Consider the following 24,975-nt stretch of genomic DNA (forward strand, 5'->3'; position numbering starts at 1 on the left):
CAGAACAGAAGTGTTGCAGGTCTGGCAAAGCAATGTGGAGAGTTTGAAGAGAACCTGTGCATGCATCTAACTAAATCCCTCTGTTTAATAAGCATAATAGCACAGAATTCACTCACAGATATCAGAGAATCAGAGAATATCAGGGTTGGAAGGGACCTCAGGAGGTCATCTAGTCCAACCCCCTGCTCAAAGCAGGACTGATCCCCAATTTTTGCCCCAGATCCCTAAATGGCCCCCTCAAGGATTGAACTCACAACCCTGGGTTTAGCACACCAATGCTCAAACCACTGAGCTCTACCTCCCCACCCCCCCTGAATCCCAAATAGGCAGAGATCATTTTCTAAGATAAAAGGTTTTGTTAATTTTTAACCTGGATACTTCAAAATCTGTATTTTTGAACACCCACAGCATGGAGTTGGTGGTAATGGCTATTGGTTAGTAGAGCTTTAGTTCTGTAATCATTAGGGATTATTTCCCTATGATCATTGGCTCTTCCCCTTACCATGTAACCTTACAATGCATTGCTTCCTCTATCCAAGCAGTCATCAACCTTTTATTGATAAGGGCTAGATGTCCTTGAGATTTAATACTTTACAGAAGCTTTGTAGCCAAACTGATCTCCAGCATTTTACATTAGTAAAATGGGTGATAGATATGAATCAACATGTCTTGTTAAAATACATTTATAGAGAGGTAGCAACCATTGTGCCAGTCCTTGTACAAAGTCATAATAAGATACAATCTGCTCCACAGGGCTTACAACCTAAGGGTCACATCCTGCTAGCTGTTCTGTGCTAGAGGACCATGAAGGCTGGTCCAGGATTGGTGTCTAAAATGACAAAACCCAGACAATTGAGGGAATGGGGGGAGGTACATCACACGTGCAGTGTCGTCAAGGTAAGTGGCAGGTGCATGTCTTGTTTGTCACATTTTTTGGTGTTTGTTTTAGGTTGGTTTCTTAATGTTCATAATTGTTCTTGCTCATTTGTTATTTTTCCCATTTTATACATCATGAATGCATATTCAATTCATATTCAATTTTTGTTCATCTTCACCTGTTTTAAAATATTAATTATTCTTGCTAATGATATTGTTTTTCAATTTTATTTTTTGATCAGCCATGTGTCTTCACACACAAGGTGTATTAAAAACCAAAGCCCTCTCCCCTCATTGACTATTCCAAATGGGGTTGGATGAGTAAGTACACATGTTCAGCTAAGCGACAGTGATATTAGATATTGAATGATTTTACAATAGAAGAAAAACTCACTTAGGACTTTCCCATTCTTCCTTCAGACTAGTGGACTATTACTCCATGGATAGTGCCACTTCTCTCACTTATGCTATTTGAGGAGTAAATTACTGCTCAGCAGGGATAAACATAGCAGAATCTGCCCCTTGCTGATTTATATTTTAAGCCCACTTGAAAATCATTTGACATAATATAAAAATCTGCATAAATATGAATAAAGACACAAAAAAAGAACAGAAATCATTGTTAAAGATAGAGAGCTTCCAAATCTAAAAAGTCACTACGTAAAAACCATCAATTATCTTTACTTGGCAAATGAAAGGCAATAACAGTAAAATGTGTATCAGTACCAACTGTGATGTGAAATTTAAAGCTCTAAAACTTCATTAAAATCAGACTTGTAATGATGTACCATATGCACTGGTCTGCATTTGCCTCAGGATATCCAACTTGTGGTTCATTTTCTTTCACCACACCCTCTCTTTAAAAAGGATGACTCAGACCATTTTAGTGAAGTGCTCAGAGGCGAACATTTAGGGTAGGCATCATAGAAAATATTTGTTTCACTGTACCCTGGTGGATTACTGTAATTTGCTATTTCTAGGACAAACTAAGCTGTTTCTAATATTAACTGCAAACATGAAACAAGGCTGTTAGAATACATATTCAAGAACGATGCTTTCAAAACTGTAAACTATGCAGTCTGAAAAGGTAAGTGCTTTTAAAAAAAATGGAGGATGAGAATTCTTATAACAGCTTTTTTACAGAAATGGCTGATAATGTATTCGGGAAGTATGCTTTAAGGGGATTACAGAGGTGCATTAACTAGATTAGGTAGTTGATTAGACATGATAGGTGAGAGGCTGCATATCTCATTACTATCCCTTGAGCCATACAGAACCCATAGACTTGTTTTAGTCTGATAGTTTAGTCATTTGTTTGTTGTTCCCCCTTATAAATTCAGGATCCGTTCTTCTTTCGGTATATGCATTAATGCCAGTGGAAGTTATGGCTATATATGGAAAGTCAAATAAGCACTTGTGTGTATCTGCAGTTTATTAAAATGTAAAAATAAATAAATAAAAGCCAATGTTAACACCATGAAGGTAATCAGGTTTAAATTTAAAAAGTCAGGAACCACAAAAAGTGAAGACTACCAAAGCAACATTGACTAAACCTCATTGCACCTACATTCTAGTCCTCCTTTTCTCAGGAAATAGGAAGCTTACTGTACCAAACTATTAAGGATGTACAGCATGGCTGAGTTAATATTGCTCTAACATTTCCTGATTCTTTTTCCCCCCTAAATTTTATTTTAATTATGCAACTTATCACAGCATTAACACAGGATGGACCATTGCTGTACACTGTGGGAAAACATTGAACTGAGTTGCCCATGAAGCACAGAAGAAGACAGGGTGTCTTCATTAACATTGAGGTAAGTGTGCTGCAGAACAGTCTTTACACCTCATTTTTGGAGATGCAGTATTTGTTCCACCATATATCAGGTACAGATTCTCAATAGAGTAGAAAGGGGTGACATTGTAATCCCATACCCACTGTGTCCTCTGTAGTGTCTAGTACCACTGGTGGATCTATGACTCTATAATGTACTAGATTGGGGTAGGATAAGGAACCCATTGCAACTACCAGCTAAGAGATATTTTCAGCTCAAGAGGTAAAGGTTGAAGAACTAGGATGCTAATCCCAACTATGCACAAAATCAACATATAGGACTGTAAGGGACCTCTGTAGATCTAGTATAGTTCCCTGCACTGAGACAGGGCTACATATTATCTAGACCATCCTTGATAGGGCCTTTGTCTAACCTAGTCTTCAAACCTTCAGTGATGGAGATTCCACAACTTCCCTAGGTAATTTGTTCCAATGCTTAAGCACCCTTACAGTTTGGAAGTTTTTCCTAATGTTTAACCTAAACCACCCTTGCTGCCATTTAAGCTCATTATCCACTGAGGACAGGACAAAAAGCAAAGAGAAAAATTTACCATCTTCTTTATAACAACCATTTCTGTATTTGAAGACTTATGTCCCCCTTCAGTCTCCTCTTCTCCAGAAGAACCCCAGTTTTTTCATTCTTTCCTCATTGGTCATGTTTTCCAGACAAGTGGCTCAATCTTTCCAGACTACTAGACCCCTTTCAGGAGTCTGGTTTGTCTTGTGGATCCCCAAGTTGCACCTCACTTAGAACTATTTTCTTACAAAATCAGACATAAAAATATAGAAGTGTCATAGCACACTATTATTGAAAAATTGCTTACTTTCTCATTATAAAATAATGAATTTGGAATATAAATACTGTACTTACATTTCAGTGTATAGCATATAGAGCAATATGAACAAGTCATTATCTGTATGAAATTTTAGTTTGTACTGACTTCGCTAGTGTTTCTGTAACCTTTATAAAGCTAGGCAAATATCTAGATGAGTTGATGTGCTGGAAGACCTATGTGTATCCCCAGGGGTACACGTACCCCTGGTTGAGAATCACTGTTCTAGACCTTTAATCATTTTTGTTGCTGTAATGGGTTTCAGTCACCACTCCAGTGCCTCCTCGTGGCCAATAGGGGACTTAGCTCTGGTAGCCAGTGTGCCCTGCTCTGGTGGTGATCCACCCATCACCTCTTCTGCTGCTGGACCCACGTCCCTCCAAGGACCATGGTGTCCTCTTCATTGACACAGCCCTCCAGTCACACCACACTCTGTGCTCCCCCATTCCAGGGGACATCTCTACAGTCCCTGTCCAGCCACTTCTTTCAGTGGCATCTGCAGTCTGTCTAGCCACTTCCTTTCTGGTGAGGGGGGGTGCAGGGGGGGAGAGAAGATGGATCCTGTAAAAGGTTGCTGCTTGCTGCACTCCCTCTGACTCCTCAGTAGATTTCCCTGGCCCCTTCCCCGCAGCCCTAGCACCCTCTTTGCCCTTGTCTCAGGGCCTCAGCCTGCAGATCCCCACAGCCCACCAGGAGCTGCCTGTAGCTCTTCGCATGTCTACCTACAGCACCAATCTGTACAGGGTACTATCTGCCTTCAGCCTGCAAATCAGCCAGTCCTTCTCCCTCTTCAAGCTCCAGAGAGTGACTGAAGCTGCTCTGCCCTGCAGCTCTTCTTATAGTGGCCTGTCAGGCCCTGAGTGGCTGTTCCCCTTGGCCCTTCTCTGATTGGCTGCCTCCTGCACAGCCTTTCTAGGGCTCTACTAACCTCTTAGAGCCCAGTGAGGGGCAGGCACCCCATCACAGTTGCTCTCCTCTGGACTTTCTCCATTTTTTTCCACATCTTTTCTGAACTGTAGTGGAATAATATGGGCAATAGAGTCCAATGTGTGCGTGCAAAAATCAGTGTGCTGTGTTAATAATACTTCACTCATGTGAAAGTATCTAGTATGCTGCATGTAAATGACACCACACCTTAAAACCTGACATTCTCACCCTCAGTTTCTCCACACATTTCTCATAAGCTTAGCAAAATAGCAAATACCACTTAAACAAGCAGAAAAATCATTTACACTCCATTTATTCTGGGAAAAACTGCTTATCTCTTCTTTCAAAACACAAAAGATGTTATATTCAGTTAACAAATTCAATGAACATACTGTTATAGTTAGAAAAATTACCTTTTTTGTGTGTTTTTCAACACAAATTGAATTATTCTCTCCTTTGCAACCATTATTACAGTTCTATATTTGTCTCCAATGTGTTTCTATCCAACTGTATTTTGCAATACCAACAACTTTGATTCAATTGACCATTTCCCTCTGAATTGTGCCTAAGACAGCACAGAGAATTAAAACTTTATACCCACATATTTAAACATCATTTAAATCAATACCCGTCCCATCTCTTGGGTGGGTTCATATAACGATTAAATTTCACAGTATTAAGTTTTCTGAATATCACATATTGAACTATCAGTTCACAGACACAAGCCAGAAAAATTTAAAATATAATCTTCCCCAATCCTCAAACCCCTTCCCTTCCTCGACGGGTTGGAGAAAAGACATGGGGTGAAATTCTGTGCAGTGCCAGCTGTGGAAGTTGAAGTGGAGGGGAATTCTCAGCTGGTGGAACCAGTTACCGGTGCACTACACCCATAGCACAGGGGGCATGTTAGGGGAAAGTAAAGGGTAAATCAGAGACAGGGCAGAGCTCTGTGGCAGCATTCCTTAGCTGGCATAAATCCCCTTGGCTGCTCTAACTCATGCTGGTCCTAGGGAGAAGGCAAAGGCTAGAGACAGTGCAGACTGGCCCACAAAATCAGGGAACTGTAACCAGTTCCCTGAGGGTCACTTCATTCTCCTGCACTGATGAGAGAATCTACCACACAAATTAAACCTAGAGAAGTCAAGACAACATTAATTTCTTGTAACACACAAGTAGGTAAATTCTGGGTGGGTGTTTTGTGTCCATCAAATGAAGTAATTATCTGGAATGCAGATGTTTAGTATAGTTTATTTCATTCCAACGATACCAACAGCCCCGACGTTCCCACAACACAACAAATGTCAGGTTAGCTTTTAATTCTTAAATCACTGGTGAAGGGGCTGTTTTATAAGCAGCATTATGAAGTTTATTCAAATCAATCTTAAGAAATAAAAATTATAAGAGGTGCTGTAAGGAATCGATGGGAAGGATATTTTTCAATAGCCTGTGCTTTTATGTAGATAAGATGAAAGGTTAGTAATTTGAAGACACATGATGAAAACAGAGTATTTTGACACCAAAGCATTCTTTAAACTATGGATTACACAACAGATCAGACTTCCAGTCCCCAGAGCAAGTTCTCTCTTCCTCTTCTGGCATATGGGACACAGACATAAACTGAGCCTTTTGGTGACAAGTGACTAGGGGACAGCAATTTACAAAGAGATGTTTCTAAGGAAGTGGCTGCTTGTAAGTGTTGCTTACCAGTATTATATAACCCAGGGACAGGAAAGTAAGGTTGTTCTCTCATAAGTCTGAGAGGCACTAGAGTTTCCCTTCTTTTTCCCTCCACCCCAGTCTCCCTGGAAACAGGCAAGGAGCTTCTCCTCCTAAACTTGTGGATAATGGGACAACCACAAAAAGCAAGCGCTTTCACACAGCTTCAGAGGACACCATCACAAGCCATGCACAAATGAAAAACCTGTTTGAAACTGCTCCCAACCTCCCCTTTTAGGAACTTCATTCAGCAGAGGGGGTAGGGTGACCAGATGTCCTGATTTTATAGGGACAGTCCTGATATTTGGGGCTTTGTCTTATATAGGCACCCATTACCCCCTACTCTCTGTCCTGATTTTTCACACTTGCTTTCTGGTCACCCTAAGAGAGGCCATCACCTAAAACAATGCTAAGAGGGATCAGATTATGTCAGGGAATCCCCACAGATTTTCAGATGGATGATGTGGTGAAGAGCACCCATGACCAAGCTTTGTCTCTCAGGACTTTGGATGCCCACCCCCAGATATGCACCAGTGAAGGTGTGTGCAGAGGGAGCTGTTCAGGACCTGTGGCAAGTTTTGAAGTTCTCAGCACTAAGCTTCCTTTAAAATATATGGCAAAGTTTATCCAATGGTGATAAAAAAATGGCCTGGAATAGGTGAAAAGGGGGCTTCATGAACCACACAAAGCCCTGTGAAAATAAACAAACCATCAGACCTACATAGGGATTTCTGACCCTGGAATCCTTCATGTCACTACCAGATTCACTTATCAGGAAACATAGTAACATTTATTTGGTGTTGAGTTGATGTTATGGTCATTGTAGCCTATGCATAATCTCCAATGCAGAAAAATACAATATGAAGTGAGGACATAATTTTCTGTAGTTATTAATCATGTAAATGCCCCAGACTGTAGCCACATAGCCACCCTCTCTGCAAACACATTGTGAGGAGACTCACTTAACTTTAAGAAAGTGGGTAGTAATAGGGATCCCAGTCCCCAAAACATCTTCATGTAGAAATTTCTGCAGGATCGCAGTTGTACGTTGTCTTTACATGCAAGTAGAACGGTCATTGGTTTAATTTGGTTAGGAAAAGTGGAATTTTACCAGAACAAACAAAATATCTTGTCATGTGCTCAACTTTTCCAATGTTATGTTGTCACATAAAACTGAAAATTAAACATAACCTAAAACCAGCTGAAAATGCTCTAAAGGAACAAGCACAATTGATATTAGAATCTTGGCAGAGCATAGTTGGGCAGGAATAATTCAGAAAGAGTTATTCCAGGTTATTACTGAAACAAGTAATTAGATTAAAACCAGAATAGACTAGCATCTGCAGTCACTAGGTAGGATACGGTTATTAGGGTTATCAAATCTAATGATACAGGGAATAAACTGATAACCAGCGAGGATCAGGTAGGAATCTCAGCCCCCACAGTATAATACTGAGCACTGCATAAGAAAAGCATCATGTTTCATCCCACTCACTCACCTTAGACTCATAGAATTTCAGGGTTGGAAGGGACCTCAAGAGGTCATGTAGTCTAACCTGCTGCTCAAAGCAGGACCAATCCCCAATTTTTGCCCCAGATAACTAAATGGCCCTCTCAAGGATTGAACTCACAACCTTGTGGTTAGGAGGTCAATGCTCAAACCACTGAGCTATCCCTCCCCCTAACTTGCTCTGAAGAATCTAATATAGGCTTCTCTTGAAGACAGAGCACTAAGCTAGAAGGCCCATTGAATATTCTATGCTCCCATATTTCAGTAGTTAAGTTCCTGGTAGAACGTAATGGTGTCTCACTCTATTTTATTCAGAAACGTTGGATAAGAGTTGCTGCAGGCATGAGATTTAACAGGCTGTTCATAATGACTGACAAGTTCCAGCTGGGATTCAGGGAAAGGGTAATGGAGCACAAATATAATAAACCTTAAGTAAATGAATAACTTCCCTTTATAAAAACTGAAGTGTGTGAGGTGGCTAGTATTTTGGAGATGAATGAAAGGGACACAGGTTCTACCTGAACTTTTACATTTCATAAATAGAATATCTGCATAAAATGGAATGAAAAAATAAATTTACAAGTCTATTACTAGGTCTTTAGATACCCTTAACAGAGTCAGGGTTTTGTAAGTTCTATTGTTGTTAGTCCTTTCAGACAATCTTTTGCATCCTTTTCTCAAACATTTAACAGAGCTTTATTTCAATGACGGTTTTTGGTGATAGATCATTATACTCACAATTTTTTTTTTTGCAAGGGCGTTTTCAACTCTTGAGAACTGAAAATTTCTTTAATCCCTTTCATCCAGATTTTGCTGAAAGAAGAAGTTAATGGAAATCATCTGTATGCCCTGCAGAACTGAAGAGCCCCTTTGTCAGTGAATAGAGTTGCAGAAAGAATTACAGTGAGATGTCCAGTTGGATTATGGCACTATGTCATCCTGTGAGCAGCATATATTAATTGCAGCACTATGACACAAACATCCTAATACACGACATTACAATGTACTATCGTTGTATTATAGTGGTGCTTAGAGGTAACAGGGTGTGGCAGGGCCCCCTTGGCTTCTGCCTCTGCTAGGTTCACAAAAGTCACTCAGAGACCCTGGATTTAGTAACCACTGGTGCATTTTATTCTCCTGCTTGTTCACACCACTGTTTTACCATGAACAAGTAACCCTTCTCTGTCTGCAGGCAGGAGGGAAGGGAGAGCTACCTCCCTAGTTCCATTCCCTGCCTTTTCCCTTTCCTCCTGTTCTCCCTTGGCTTCCTTCCCCTTAGGCTTTTAGGCAGCCCCAGGCTAATTAGGTAGCAGCTGTCTTCATCTCCCCAATTAAAGCCAGGTTATCTCCAGCCCGCTCTAATTTGCTCCCCTAATGAGAAGCAGGCATGACAGAGGGCTGAATCTCAAATCCTTTGCCCAGCACCCTGTCACAGTCCCATTGTGCTAGGCGCTGTACAAACATATAGCAAAGACAATGCTTGCCCTGAATAACTTCCAATCTAAGGTAGCAATCCTGCAAGTGTAACGCCGGGTGGGATTGAACCTGGGACCTCTGGAGTTTAGTGCATGAGCCTCTATTGCATGAGCTAAAAGCAGACTCATAATCTCTAAGTGGTCTCAGTACCCCTAGGTGGGACAGAACACTATACCCAGGAGGTATGTGGTATAAACAAGCACTTATGCACAAGCTTAACTTTATTATCAAGGAGTAGCCCCACTGAAGCATTTGGGACTACTGAAGTTAAGCACATGTGTAAGTGTTCGCAAGATTGGGGCCTAAGTCTAAGATAAGAAGGAACAGGCAGCGACAGATGGACATATGGGGAATGCAAGGAAATGAGATGATATGGTTCAACATTAAATAGTGATCACAAGACACTAGCTGGTAATCGTTGTCGATATTTTTGTAGGCATCAGTGGAGAACAGGTTTAATGAAGGATTTAAAAGACAAGAGGAGGTGTTTTGGTGGCTATTTACAGGGAGTTCTGCCTAGGCATAAGGGGAAGGATGTGAGAAAGTGGGAGGATGCATCTTGGAAAAAACATAAGAAATAGGAAATTCAAGATGGGCATCATTGTCAGAGAAGAGGCACCGGCTGCTTTCTCAAAGATGTATGATATGTAACAGGTAGGACAGGGATAAGCTGTGAAGGGCCTTCACAGTGAAGACAAATAGTTTAAATTTGAAGTGATAGAGAAAGGGGTGTCAATGGAGAAGAGAGGGGGTTTTCATGGTCAAAGCAATGACTCAGAAAAGTGATCTTTGTAGCAGCATTTTGAAGGTATACAGGTGGGGGAACAAGTGATTTATCAGAATGCAGCAGTAATCAAGACAAGATTCCTTTGTGTGTGTCTGTAATTCTGACTGATGGTACTTCCTCTCTTTTCAAATCCTCCCATCCCCTGTACTTTGACCTCCTAAACACTTACACAGACTCCTGGCTTTTGGGATGGTTTTTCTATCGTTTCCCCTTTCTGTCAGCTTGGAAAGACAAGGAGTGATCCTGGTGTCTCCATTCTGTTGATTCAGAATCCCCTGTGCAACTTAGGTTTTATCAGTTGCTATACCACAATCGTTGTGTAGAGGGCAGCACAGTCACATTGTCCCAGAAGCAGAGCAGGAATCTGGCTGACACCAGGAAGTTCCCAGCTCTCCCCTTGCTGAGTGTGGAAGGAGGGAGAGAAGGCAGCAGGGGTGATCTGTCAGCTCTGTATCTAGCACAGGGGTACTGCCTTAAAGAGCTGGTTTAGCCTACTCCCTACCCTTCTCTGCCCATTCCTCATCACCTGTGTTCCACATGCAAGCACTACAGTTGGTCAGAAAATACTTTGTGAATAGTTTATCCCTTCTCTCAAAGAATTTTGAAACTCAGTTTTTTCAGCCAGTTCTGCAAGAGGCACTTCTTCAACCTTGCCTTCACTAGTACAAACTCATAACAGAACGAACACACAAGTTATACCAAAAAACCTGCCCACACAATTCTCCCCTGGGGTGAAGGGACTAATTCCTGTCACATGTAGTCCATCTTATCAGTTAATGCATTACTGGAAGGCATTCAGACCACAATGAGAAATGCAGTGTAAAAGAAGATCATGCCTGAAAAGAACAAAACAGCATACCCACAGAGGTGGGTCTCCACAATATGGGTAACCAGCACAGGGGAGTAAAGGGGACTCTTTATCTTTCTACTATGCATAAGTGCATTAACTGGATCCCAATCAGGCCCTCAGAGTGTTTTGGGCACCAGTGGTAATATTCTTATAAAGCAGCACTCTGCTGGCTCTGACAATCCCAAATCATCTCTGAGATACGGACACATGCTGTGCCCCAGATATGCAGCCTCAAAGCAACAGGCTGAGAACAAGTTCTTTACCATCAAGATAATTTGCAGAGAAACACAGGCATCATGTTATGGGACAGTCCCTCTACTTGGCTCTGGAAATGCTGCATTCAGTTCTTGGCACCTCAGTATGAGGGGAAAAAAAGACACTGGGGGAAATTCAGAGAAGAGCAAACATGATTAAGGGATTGGAATGAGTAACTAGAAGGAAAGAGTAAGAGAACTGAGGATGTCTGCCTTGGTTAAATAATGTCACCATGGAGGAACTTAATAATTGCTTTTGTGTTTGAAGGGTGTAAACACCACAGAGAAGAAAGAATTTCCTAAAGTATTAAAGGACTGATACAGTAACAAGGGTTAATGAAATGGAAATAAGAGAAGGAAAATGTAGGCCAAATATGAAGAAAAACTTATTTAAGATTGTGGAATAATCTCTCTAAGGAAGTCATGGAAGCACATTAGTCATTTAGAACTGGACTATACAAAGCAATGAAAATATCATCAGGGAAAAAACGGAACTGGCAAGGAGCTAGACAAGATCCCTAGGGCAATCTCTACTATCTATGATTAACTGGGATTGAGGAGGAAAAAAATCCCAGAAAACTACATATATTTGAAAGAATGTTTTTGCAAAGCTCCAAAGACAAAGGTTGAAAAACTCATGCTAATGCTGCTTCTGTAGTTTTTTTTTTTAAAACCACACTTGATCTTTTAAATCATCTTGTTGTATAAATTTCTAAATATGGTTAGGAAGGAAGGAGTCTAACACTGAAATGTTTCTTTGTTCTTTATGATCACACCTATCCTCCTAACAGTCGAACAGTTGCAGGTGCCTGAGTGTGCAATGCACCATCTGAGCCCACTAGTCTCATGGATGCTGACAGAAGTCTGCCATTATCACATTGGCTGGGTCTAGACTATTAGTTTCATCTTAACAGTTTTGATTTGTCTGACATTTTTCGGTCTTGTTTTACTACATGGGCAATTTGAAGCTCAAAAGCAATCTCAAAGAAAATACAATCAGACAGTCAAAAATGCAAGTTAAGGGTCCAGTCTTGCAGAACACGTCCTGGTGTAACTTCACTCACATCTGCGGGACTGGACCCTGGCAGGATGGATAATGGTCACACATCTTGTGGAGTGGAGAGTGTCAACCACATATATGGCACCATCCCTCTTCCTCGAGACTCCACCAGACAGTGTACATTTGGGACAAACTGATATACTTTCCCCTTCAGTTGCTCAGGACAGGATCATGGATGTGATCATGAAGAATAAAATAGAGAACTACTACCACATAGCATACTGAGGAAAGTAGATCAGGAGCAATACCCACGCTTCTTACCAGGGCATTAGATACTGACAAACTTTTCAAAAAACATGAAGAGACTCCTCCAACACCAACAGCAGCTCATGTCATCATCGTCTTAATTTAAAAATACTAGCCAATCTTCTGCAGTACCAGGAAAAGAAATACATCAAGGGGAAGCATCACAGAGAAAGAAAAGTAAAGGATGAAATCCTGACTCCACTGAAGTTAATGAGTGTTTTGCCATTGACATCAGTGAAGCCACGATTTCACCTAGAGGGTATAGGGTGATGAGTCCTTTGCATGCAATGCTTTAGACTGATTCAGCCAGTATGATCTTTAGTAGCTATAGTGCTTACCCACCTACTTATATGTTTAAAGGCCTAATTTTGGTCCCACTGAAGTGAGTGATAAAATGCCTGTTGAATTCAGTGGGAGAAGGATTGGGGCCTGATTTTTAGTCTCACTTGCACTGGTTTTACACAGCTGTGATTCCATTGATTTCAGTAGAGTTACCTCTGAATTACACTGGGGTTAGTGAGATCAGAATCAGACCCTCATGTCTGAATAAAATGTTGGTGTATTCTGTATTCCTTGTGTATGAGAGACTTATTGACAAGGTGAACACATTTTTCCTTACACTGTAAATCCACTCAGAACAGAAGGGATTTGTTTCTTTGCTGAGAAGACTTGAAAAGTTTAAGATCAGGAATAGCTATTCTTTAACTTACAAAGATAGTGGGATGTAAGGGGACTAGGCGTGTCTTAAAATTTTGATAATCTGCATTTTTAAATAGTGCAAAGTCACCAGAGAAATTTAATCAGGATTCAGATATTGATCATTTTGGTAATAAGGTTAAGACATGCATATACTAATTAGTGTGTTCTATAATTATCTTGTAGTGTTTCTGTGAACTACAAATATCTAAGAAATTCTAATGTGAAATGGTGGATAATGTTATTATTCTCTATTGTGGTTAACTGAGTTACGGAGATATGTATGCTAATTATTTCTCCCCCGCTTTCCTGTTAACTTATTTTGTAAATTTACTTATGAACATTAGGCTGAAATGGATAAGTATTTCAAGCTGTTTCTAAATCTTCTACACATGTTTCTTACTTGTTTCAAAGACAAATACCTTGTTCTGGCAAATACACAAGTTAACAAAGAAATATATGTTGTTTCAGAACTTCAGTTTATTTAAAGCTAAATAAGAGGTGTTTACCTTTAAGTACCTTTAAGTACTTGAGGAAGAGATTTTTTTCATTAAGTCTGTGTTTCCTGTAGAACATGCTGTTTCTTTCTTTGCTTCTGTGGTCCCTAATCCAAAGGTCACTGAGGACAATGAAAAGATTCACATTCACAATGTGAAGTCACAATGACTTCAGTTTGACCTAGAACAGGCCTTTAAATGAAAGCTATTTAGTGTCAAATTCACTTAAATGGTGTACAATTGGAACAAATAACTTTATAAGAGTTTTCTGATAAGACGTTAGTCTAGAAAGACACTTGAAATCCCATACCTTCAAAAGAATGAGCTCTTAACATTCTAAGCACATTACTGAACTGCAAAAAACAAAACAAAACAAAAAAAACCACCAGTGATTCAAGTTTGAATATGTTGCCTCTTTCTTGACTATTATATAGCTTTCCCCTCTCCCCACCCCGCCCTACTGAACAGCTGCATCAGATTAACTCTATTTATTTATTTATTTTATTTATCCATCCTAAAACAGGCTAAGAAACCATTCTGCTCCTGAATTCTCCTATTGGCTATTATCTCTTTGATATAAGAAAACTATTGGACAAATTCACCACAGGCAAGAAGAGGCACAAGTCCACTGAACTCAGTAGAATTGGCTGTGCTTGCAGCTAAGCTGAATTTGGTAGTTTGCCCACACAAGGGCACTACGTTTCTCTAGAACAGCAAGGGAGTTTCATTTCATTTGATTCACCACAGTTAGCGTACTCCATTTGCAAGTGCAACTTTCATCTTTTGAGGACAGATTAAAATCCTACCTTTCCGAGGTGGTTTATCACTGGAGATAGGGCTGTTGATTATTTATGTCCTTTACAGTCATTTGAAGAGCAATGTGAAAACTGCTATCAGATTTTGACTGTATTGTGCCAGCTCATGCACAGAACTATGGCGAGGGTTTCATTAGGATTCTTTTTGATGTCTGTTTCCAAAAAGTTCTCTGTTAGGAGGGGGGAGGGGAAGAGTCACTATCCCCTGAACATTGTTACAAAATATTTTAGCTTCTCCCTGCAAATGGATTTCTTTGCATTTTATATATGTGGCATTTAAACATGAAATGTATTGGATTAAGGCTTTCTTGCATCTGGAAAATTCTGAAGATGAACTCCCACTCCCCAGTTTAGAGAAAGAAATTTGGCAGTCTCATCATTATGCAATACAGACTCATCATTATGCAATGTCAAAATGAAAAAAAAAAAAAGGTGTATGAAGATGAAACTGAGGCTTCAAATACCTAATCTTGTTATTTGTGTGTAACTTTAACAAAAGTTTCCAAAGGATAGTTTTCATGTAGACATAATCACAGAATGGTTAACACGACAGAGAATGTATTGGATGAGGAACCCACTCGTAATAGTTAAACAGAGAACGGGGAGATAAGGCACTTGGAACCCAGTCTATCTCCCACTGAAGTTCACAGCCAAAATTCTGTTGATTTCAAATGAAGGCAGGATCAGAACCTTAGGGATAAATCTTGTTCTCGTGCCTGGCATAAATAGCCAACTAGAACACTACGAATGTTTACTGGGGAAAAGGGGAAGGAATCCTGCAGTGGCTATGTAGCTGCTTTACAGAAGCTATTTCAGGTTGGCCCTAATCTCAGGGGAATAAGTAGTAGAGGATCAGGGGATCCTAGCCCAGCCCACTGTGCCCCCAAACTCCTGTGGAGCCTCAACAGAGCGAGGCTCAATATCACACACATCCTGCACAAGCCCTGCTAAGCCATGTCCTCTTCCCACAGTGCAACTCAGCCAAGAGTCCCTCTGCAGCCAGAAAGGTGAGGATAGGATTTGGCCCTTACAGAGGAAATATAAAATATAAATTAATGATGTGACATTGGGTGGTTTAAGTCATTCGGAGATATGTTGAGAATGGAATTGAGGAGAGATTTATCAAAGAAAAGTGTAGAACTATTTTGCAGCAGCTGGGGGCCAAACTAATTGGATTTGTAGCACAAAGATGGACTACAGGAATGAATAGCCACAGAATCATAGAATCATAGAATCATAGAATATAAGGGTTGGAAGGGACCCCAGAAGGTCATCTAGTCCAACCCCCTGCTCAAAGCAGGACCAATTCCCAGTTAAATCATCCCAGCCAGGGCTTTGTCAAGCCTGACCTTAAAAACCTCTAAGGAAGGAGATTAAGACCCCTTAAAGCATACATTGCTGTGTAAAATGGACACAGTACTAGTTAGACAGGTGGTAGAGAAAAGGAAAACTTTTTTTTAAAAAAGACATGATACTGGAAGCCCCAAAACTAACATCACTAACATTTAATACATATTTTAGAAAGCCACATTAGTGAAAGGAGGGCAAATGAAATAACTGAAATGCAGAAAGGAACTGTATAGGAAATGGAAGAGAGGGAAGATTGGAAGGAATAGATGTAAGCTAGCTGTCAAGGAATACACATATAAAATAAGGAATGCAACAAAGTAAGATTAAATTATGCCAGATAATGGAGTCAAAGGAAATAAGAAAGGGTTGTATTCAGAAAAAAAGAACAACATTATGGAAAGATAGAACAGCTAGAAAAATGTGAAAGGTGAATAGGTAAGTAATGACTCCAAAATGGCTGAAATTTAAATAACTGTGCTCAGTTTTTTATTTGAAAACATGATAACAAAAAAATGAGCATGTTATGCAAGAAGCGGAAAAAAAAGGTTGACAATAATAGCTGAAGAGACTGAGAGCAAAGGATAAACAAAGAGAATATCGATCACACACTGTGAACAGTGAATAATTCATCGAACACAGTTAAGGCCCCACAGCTTTCACATTTGCTGTAGAATCCTTCCCTTGCAGTAGGAGTATGCAGCAATCTCTAATTTTTTAGATACAAATTTTCAGTTTTCTTGGTGTTGAAGAAAAGCATGGAAGGTGGGAACAGAGGGTAAAATCAGGCAAGCTTGTCTTTCTGAGTCTATAAGCAATCAGAAACAGTGGGTCTCAGAGGTGTCAACTGCCTCATTCATCTGAGTGGATTATTAACTCTGAAACCGAACAGAATACTTTAAAAGCCAACATAGAACTATTTTCTTACAATTTATTTTTACAAAAATATCCAATTAATGTATTTACAATCTCCATCCACCTCCCTACATTTCATGAAGTGCCATACATTCCCCAGTGACCCCTACCCAGCTGCTGAAAGATCCAGCTTCCTCTATTAAAAAACACAGGGAAATAATTATGTATGGCAGACCTGCATGAAAGAGACTGAGGCTATGTTTATAGCGCTTTACCATTATAGGTATGTTATACCAGCAAAGCCCTCCAAGCATGGACACAGCTATAGTAGTAAAACTGCTCTTTGTAACAATATAGTAAATCCGCCCCACATGAGCAAAACAAGCTATTCTGGCAAAAGCACAGTTTTGCTGGTAAAACTGCATCCACACAAGGGACTTCTGCTGGTAAAGCTACGTTGGTCAACCATGTGAAGAGGTGTGATCCCTCAGCATCAATGCTGTGTCAGCAGGAGTCTGTAGCATAGATGCAGCTAAACTGGCAAACTGTGTAAAGTAGTGCACTCATCACCCATAGCACCCTCTTGTGTCAGGGTGCGATGCTGAAAGGGATTCTCCTCTCCAGCACCATCTATTGGCCATTTGCCTCTCCCTTCTCTGCTGAACTAATAAATCTTCCACCCCTCTCAGGCTCCACTGAAGTACTTTTATTGACCTTATCTCCCCCCACAGCAATCTAACCAGCTTCCTGTGGATCTCCCCATCAGGTTTCTTGCCTGGTTAAGCCCTATTGCAGGGCATCCCCCATGACTCTGACCTATTCCCTGTAAGTTTCTCTCTACAGGAGAATCTTATGTCCTGTGTAGACTCTTTCCCTATTGAGTTCCCTCCAGTTCCTTATAAGACGTAGGTGCTAAGCTCCCTGCCCCCAGCCTGTAGGCAATCAGTCACAGGTGCAATAATTACGAGTAGTCTGGTGGCACCTTAAAGACTAACAGATTTATTTGGGCATACACTTTCTTGGGTAAAAAAACCCACTTCTTCAGATGCAAAGTGGGGTTTTTTACCCACGAAAGCTTATGCCCAAATAAATCTGTTAGTCTTTAGGGTGCCACCGGACTCCTCGTTGTTTTTGTGGATACAGACTAACACAGCTACCCCTCTAATACTTGAGGTGCAATAATTGGCTCTTCCACCTCTTGTCTAAAAGGTCATGGAAGTAAGCCTTATCACACTATGTTTTTACTAGTATCATTTGTTTCACTGGGGGTGTTACTATACCTGTACAAAGCCAAGCTTTGTCAGTTTCGCTGTGCACACCAGGGGTCTTTTGCCAGAATAGTATACGGTTATAGTTATATGCCAAAGCATTCCTTGTGAGGAGATAGCATATGCAACAGCATAAGCCATGGAGCAATGTAATGTACAACAGAATAGTGTTGTACCAGAATTCTGTAAACATTCATGAAAGTCTCCAAAAAAACAAATCTCATCTGCCAATAAGATGTATATCAGAGAGACGTCACTCGTGTTTTCTCAGTGGTTGAATGGGAAGGGAAAGGTGAAGTATTTCTGAATATGGCCCAGCAGGACAAGTGTTGATTGTACCACTTCTAGCACCTCTAATTAACCAGTTAATGGAGAAGCATTCATTCTTGTCTTATCCTTTTCTATCATAGAGATTTCTAGAAAGCCCATCACCACGGTATCTAAACGATAAGGAGACAGGAGGCACATCTTTGCCCACAGTTGCACTGGATCTACTCATCTATGGAAAAAAAATACAATGTTAAATAAATGCAGAGTATTGGAAATTAATAGTGAATAAAAACAACTACTATACAACACAGTGGATGATTAACATTTAATCTGATCTCATTTTAAATAATTCATATCGATTAGTGTCTATGACTTTCATTCACAACTTGCCCTTATGCCTGTCATTATAAAAAATGCTTGCAGCCTGTCACTCTGCCTAACTAATGAATTCTCATCAGTTTGCTATTCCTTTGGGAGCTGTTTCAGTTATTTTGAAATGCAATCTGTTATGGGAAATATACGTTCCTGATTAAAACACCCACATACAAAACACTGAATTCTCAAAGTGTGGTATCAGTTATTAGATTCAAGTTCTGCAACAGTTCCACTGCCACCTGTGACTAGCCAGAAACTCACATCCCACCCCATTGGACTCAGACCTGGACACAGTGCATCACGCGTTCATGACATCTGTTGACTTTTGCAGTGCATTTTATCTAGGACTAAAGACACAGATATGGAAAAGTTCCAGCTGATATAAAACCAGCTGCCTGTCTGCTTAGCAACACAGGTTGCTGAGAGCACATCATTCTAATGCTCCGTTCTCCAGGATAGTTCCTTATTGAGGACACAGTCTAATTCAAAGATCTTTTCTAGTATTCAAGGCCCCCACTGGATTGGATCCAGATATCCCAGGGCCTGCTGACACTTCAAGACAACTGACACTTCAGCACATGATATTTATCAAACTGAAAACTAGCATAAATGAGGGCATGATTGTTTAGTAGGTTGTACATTTAACTATGAACTGCTGATGCAATTGTGTCATTGTCTTCATTAGAATTTTTAATTGTGTTAGTCAACAATTGTTAATTCAAGAGTAGTCAAGTACTGAGAGAGAGCATCTCCCTCCAGAAGGAAGAGAAGCAGCTGCAGGCAGCCCAGTACCAAGTATTCCAGCAGCCTACAGTGGTCAGGGCAAACCACTGCTTCTGGTGAGACAAATTGCAGCCAGCCACTGGGAGGCCAGTGGGGAGATCTCAGGGTTGCAACCCTGAGCACTAGAACCCTTTGGTTGAACAGCAAAGCTGGGGGGCTCAGTCAGACTTTACTAGTTAGAACTACCCTGTTTACAACTGCTGAAAATAGGGAAGCCCAGAGATCAAGCTGGTGTCCAGCCAAAATAAAGACCAATTTAAGCAGTGTTCCATATTTGTAATGTTTAACAACTTGATTTAGATTCAAGAGGTCAAAAATTCTACTAATTAAGAGTGCTATGAACTGAAGATGCTGAGGTTATTAAGAGCTGCCTCTTCACATTATAATCCAGAATCACAGGAGTATTGGCAATAAAACCGAGCTTAACCTCTCTTTCTCTTTGATCATTTTAATGCTGCTCATTTTTATTTTGGGTTGTCCGATTCTAGCCTTCCATTTTCATTATCAATCCACGCCCTGTTCTCCCTATATATCAGTCACTGTTTCATATCACACAAAGAGCGAGTGATATACAGAGAATATGGGGGAAGATTCTCAGCTGGTGTAAATCAATATACATCCATCGAAGACAGTGGAACTATGCCAATTTGCACCAGCTGACGGTCTAGCTCTGTATTCAGGTGACACTAACTATATACTGATTTATGAAATTACTTTAGAAGTGTGGGCATAAACGGGATATTAGTGACAACCATCAATGTTCTCTTTATGAGATAAAGCCCCTATTCTGTCTAAATTCCTAGGATATGGCTCTGACTATCATGTCCAGTACACATACTCTCTTCTTTACATTTGGATGTAAATTTAATAAAAACAAGATGGCACTCCAGGCAATGCATTTCATAGTGATTATTTCACTTCCTGGGTGGTTAAATTTACTTGGCTTTCAGCCTTATATTTGCTATGTATAATTCTGCTAAAATTGTCAGAAATCATACTGCCTGTTCTAACAGAATACAAGATATATTTGCAGAGGGTAAAGGCTATAGGGATCAACTGGCTTCCTCCCTTTTGCTTAATCTTAATCTCATCTTTCTGGGTTTTTACCATGCCTCCAAGATTCTCCTCCTTCAAAAGCATAGCCAGGTGTCACTCCCATAATCATGTAAGCACCATTTCATTCATGCTTTAATCCTGTTCAGAGTTCTGCAGATGGGGCTTCAACAAGTGCCATACATAGTAACTGAATATATCGCCTTCTTAATTTAGTATTCAGTCCCTCTGTTAATGCAAGCCAGTTGTATCCTTTCCCCACTCATCATTATGCCTTCCTCCAGCCTACCCTCTAAACCTCAAATTGCCTCTCATTTCTGAGTCAAATTACCTTCCTCTCTTTACTCCTTCACAGTGGGATCTTGGATCTTAGACCAGGAGATGAGATGAGCAGCCCTGAGTTGGGAACCATAGAAGCAGACAAATCTAGGGAGGAGTCTTGGACTACATGTTATGTTGTTCCTTTGCCTATTAATCATGTCAAACTCCAGGAAGTGGGGAGTTTTGACCTATAAAACATGTGTTGAGTGTGTTTTGAAGCCAGTGGGAAAGTTACCTGCTCACAGGCCTGATCTTAGTCATCAATGCACATAATCTACTGAGAACCGTTGCGCCAGACAGAATAACAATGGGATGATGGCATCATATTAGGCATCATAGAGTGAAGTTTCCAGATCTGGCTCAATCCTGTGAGTCCACAAATCTCTGAGGCAGCCCCACGGGTGACACCAGGTAGAGTCAAGGTATGCACCCTATGCACATCAATGGAAAGTTTAAGAGCATGATGTGGTGGGGTGTTTTTGTCCATCATGGTGACATGGCTGAAGAGCATGCAATGCTGCTTTTGAATGTAGTGAGTGATTGGAAGATGACGAGATCTCTGTGAGATGATGGCATTTTGCACAAAGTTATCTCAGAGCAGAATTGTTTTTGTGGCCATAAGCGAGACATGGACTCATGCAGAAGGCAGCAAGACCTAGTCATCAGAGGATATATAGTTTGCTGCAACCATATGGACTTGCAGCTTATTTAGATGAACTTGTTAATGCTTTCCATGATGCATGACCCCAACTACATCAGGGGTTCTGCCAGTCATTGCTGAGGTTCTGGACCCTGCTCTTCTGGCATAAAATGTTCAACCCCATAGTTTGGGCAATATCTTGCAAACCTTGAAGAGCAGGGCTGAAATTCTCTGGCTTCTCCACAAGCAGAGCAATGTCAATCAGCATAGTCTTGGTCGGTAAACACTTCCTGACCAACCTCCAACAGGCCTAATGAGTTAGTAATATTATGTGAAAACAATTGATTCTGCTGTATAAAATTACCCTCATAATACTGCCAAGGTCAGTGTCTGTGTGGCCAGTCTGCTATACATATGATAGTCATTTCTTTTTGGCATTGCAAATGCTCAAGATGTACCAGTGAAATGTTCCTTTGCGTGGTGAATATGTTGTGTTGGTAAATACCATTTCTATAGGAGAGTTGGATGGCAGGATTTTTCTTTTTACTGTAGCCAACTTTAAATTGAATTTAAACAAGGCATGAAGTCCTGGAGTATAAAAAGGGATGCTTCTGTACGTTACTGTACCTATCAGACAAGGGAGTGACAGCATCAACATTTTAAAAGGAAATTAACAGAGCCAGAGAAAATTAAGTCAAGGATGCTGATTTGAGAATGTGGGGCTAGCTGGTGTTTTTGTAAAGAGTCCCTGGATCTAGCATTTACATTTTTTGCCTTCATTTCATCAATTAGAATGGCATAGGCAGACAGATATATGGATTAAATACTTCATATAGTTGTCTTATGCGTTATGCAATTCTATATTTTGCCAAAAAAATAAGAGGCTATTAATGGATTCAATTTGGTTTCTGTTTCTTGGGCCAAGTATCTGAGACACGATTTAAAATAAAAACCTTCTATAAATGTTTCTTAAAGAAACAAAAGAAAATGGCTGGAAGTTGATCTAAGACACATTCGGACTGAAAATAGGCATAATTTTTTAAGTGAGGGTAATTTACCAAGGGTTGCAGTGGATTATCCATCATTGACAATTATTAAATCAATATTGGATATTTTTATTACTAGATCTGCTCTAGCAATTATTCTGGGGAAGTTCTGTGGTCTATGTTGTACAGGGAGGTCAGACTAGATGGTCACAGTGGTCCCGTCCGGCCTTTGAATTTATGAAAAAACAATTTAATTCATGAAACAAAACAAATGAAAACAACAATTATTGCCAAATTCAATTTTATAAACTTTCTTTCAATAAAAATTGGACCACATGGACACAAAAGAAAAAAATGGGCACTGACTAATGTTCTTGTTTACTTCCAAGAAAAATGTTATTTCGGCTTCTAAACAGAAGGGGGCAAAATTAGGAATGTATAAATTTACTCTTGCTGAAAACAGTGCTGAACAAAATTTTAGGGCCAAATTACATCTACTGTGTATGTGTGTGCTAGTGTGGACTGAGGGAAGAAAATGAGAAGGTATCTATCCTTATTCCCTCAACCCCTGTTTAAAGAAGCAGCCATATTGTTGCGGCTTGTGCTCTTTCAGTATATACAGAAGGATGACTAGTACTGCTGGATGCATTTAATGCCCCAAGATGGTAAGGAATGTATCCAGGGTCCTTCCAGCCATCCCTGCATATGATCATGTCCGCTGGTCAGCATGGGGGGAGCACTCATATTGCACCATTTTAAAGCTGCTGCAAGTGCTGCTTCCAGCCACACAAGCATTATTTTTCTGACTCTACCCCATTGATGCATAATACGTCCAGTCTCTTGGGCACTACACAGTTATCCCTTGCACCCCAGTGTGCTTGTACTACACAAGCCACAATATCACTCTTAGGATTGCAAAAAATACTATTTAAATGATTGTGTCTAGATCCCTACTGTATTTACAAAACTATTGCTACGTTATCTGAAACAAATCCATGTACAGAAATTTGAGTGTAATCCACACAACATGTGCAGCAAATGGTCAGTATAAATTAAACCAGGTGAATGACCTCATACAACAACAAACACACTTACTAACCGAGCCAGGAAAACTATTCCATTCTATTATCATTTGGTTCTTACTAGCCAAGGGCCCTTCCTCAGTGCATTCCATCCTTCAATTAAACTGCTGTGCAAGATGATTTAAGAGGGACTGATGAAAACTAAATAGATATTAAGGCATGCTGCCATAATAGGATTAGTTTTATTTTCCAATCACAAAACTGGAAAAAAACCCACAAACAAGAAATAAAGTAGATTTCATTCTGAATTTAAAATGGGAGATTAGCTCTGCAGGTGGAAGAAGGTTTTTCTGAAGAAGCCATTAGCTTCACACATTGGATTTCTATTGCCTAAGAGAGTGAAGTCTAAATGAGAAATACATATGGATAAACTGAGGGTTTGATATCTTTATTTCATAAAGAAACAGGTGGACAGAGATATACACTAATTCAAGAGCTTTCGAGAAGCAATTCTTTATTTTGCTGTTTTGGTGGCTGCTCTCAACAGCCATAGCTAAGCAATCTGGATGATACTGATTGTATTAAAACATTTCAGGAACACATTGCAAATAAATGCAGGGTGAAACACACCCAACATTTCAGAAACTGAGTTTGGGAATGCCTACATCACACAGATTAAATCTACACAAAAGATGAATTAAATAACACAGTCCCGCAAAGCATTGAACACTCTGGTCTAGATCAAGCAAACTACTTAACACATGTACTTAACTTTGAAGACATGTATAGTCCCACTGAAGCCAATGGGACTATGCCCTGGCTGGAAGTTAAGCATGTGCTTTAAGGGGTTTGACCAGTCAAGAGCAGACTGCCCAGCAATTAGCACAATTGTGCTCATGGAGCCCAATAACATGAGATGTTGAGTCTCTCCTTGAGGTCCTGATTGTTCTCAACTCCTTCTAACTGAATATTTTTGAGCAGCATGTAATGGAATACAAAGTAAGTAAAGCATAAAGGGCCAGAAAACAGATTTAGACTCCGATTTCCTCAAACTGACCTTTGATTATGCTTTCACATTTTCTGCACCTACATCAAACTGAGGGCCCATTTCATAACACATGGGTAAGCATGGCAGGATTAGATTTTTATTGGTAAATGTCAGTAAACATCGATTTTACCATACACACACAAACCAACAGAAAAATATTTCTATTGATAATAATAGAAATTTTCAGATAGGCAACATAAGAAAAAGCTTTCTGCTTGAAAACTTATCAGAGTTTTATTTAAAGATATTTACTTTGTATATTTTGACAAGTGATGTTGACAATCTGTGTTTTAATAAAGCTTTAACTTTTTGAATCTCAAAGTCTACTGTCACTAAATAATCATTGTCTGAGCCCCTAATTCTGGCCTCTTCTTCCTGCCACTGTGAACATTAAAATAGCTAAAAAAATTAAAAATGCTTACACCCCATAATTTTGCACAGTTATGAAAATTTAGATTGATAAAAATAGAAAAAATGCTTACAAATGCATTTAGGTTAGGGCTGTTGATTAATCACAGTTAACTCATGCGATTAACTCAAAAAATTATCATGATTAAAAGTAATGACAATTTAAAAATTAATAGTGATTACTTGCAAATTTAATCACACTGTTAAACAATAGAACAAGAATTA

The 24,975-nt window shown here is 39.9% G+C and overlaps 2 long non-coding RNA genes across 2 annotated transcripts in view; one reads left to right on the forward strand and one right to left on the reverse strand.

Moving 5' to 3' along the window:
• Positions 1-1,752: 1,752 nt before the first annotated feature.
• LOC125632608 (uncharacterized) lies at positions 1,753-13,518 on the forward strand. Its single transcript, XR_007355368.2, has 3 exons — positions 1,753-1,963; positions 2,601-2,690; positions 8,501-13,518. It is a non-coding gene; the product is annotated as an uncharacterized LOC125632608 (long non-coding RNA).
• Positions 8,434-24,975, reverse strand: part of LOC142070984 (uncharacterized) — a 132,871-nt gene continuing 116,329 nt past the window's right edge. The window contains exons 3-4 of the long non-coding RNA XR_012666939.1: positions 13,572-13,681; positions 8,434-8,506 (exon numbers count right to left, since the gene is read on the reverse strand). This is a non-coding gene — a long non-coding RNA (uncharacterized LOC142070984). The remainder of the gene's footprint in view (positions 8,507-13,571; positions 13,682-24,975) is intronic.

This window comes from Caretta caretta, chromosome 2, assembly GCF_965140235.1.
Source record: "Caretta caretta isolate rCarCar2 chromosome 2, rCarCar1.hap1, whole genome shotgun sequence".
NCBI classification, from domain to species: Eukaryota; Metazoa; Chordata; order Testudines; family Cheloniidae; genus Caretta; species Caretta caretta.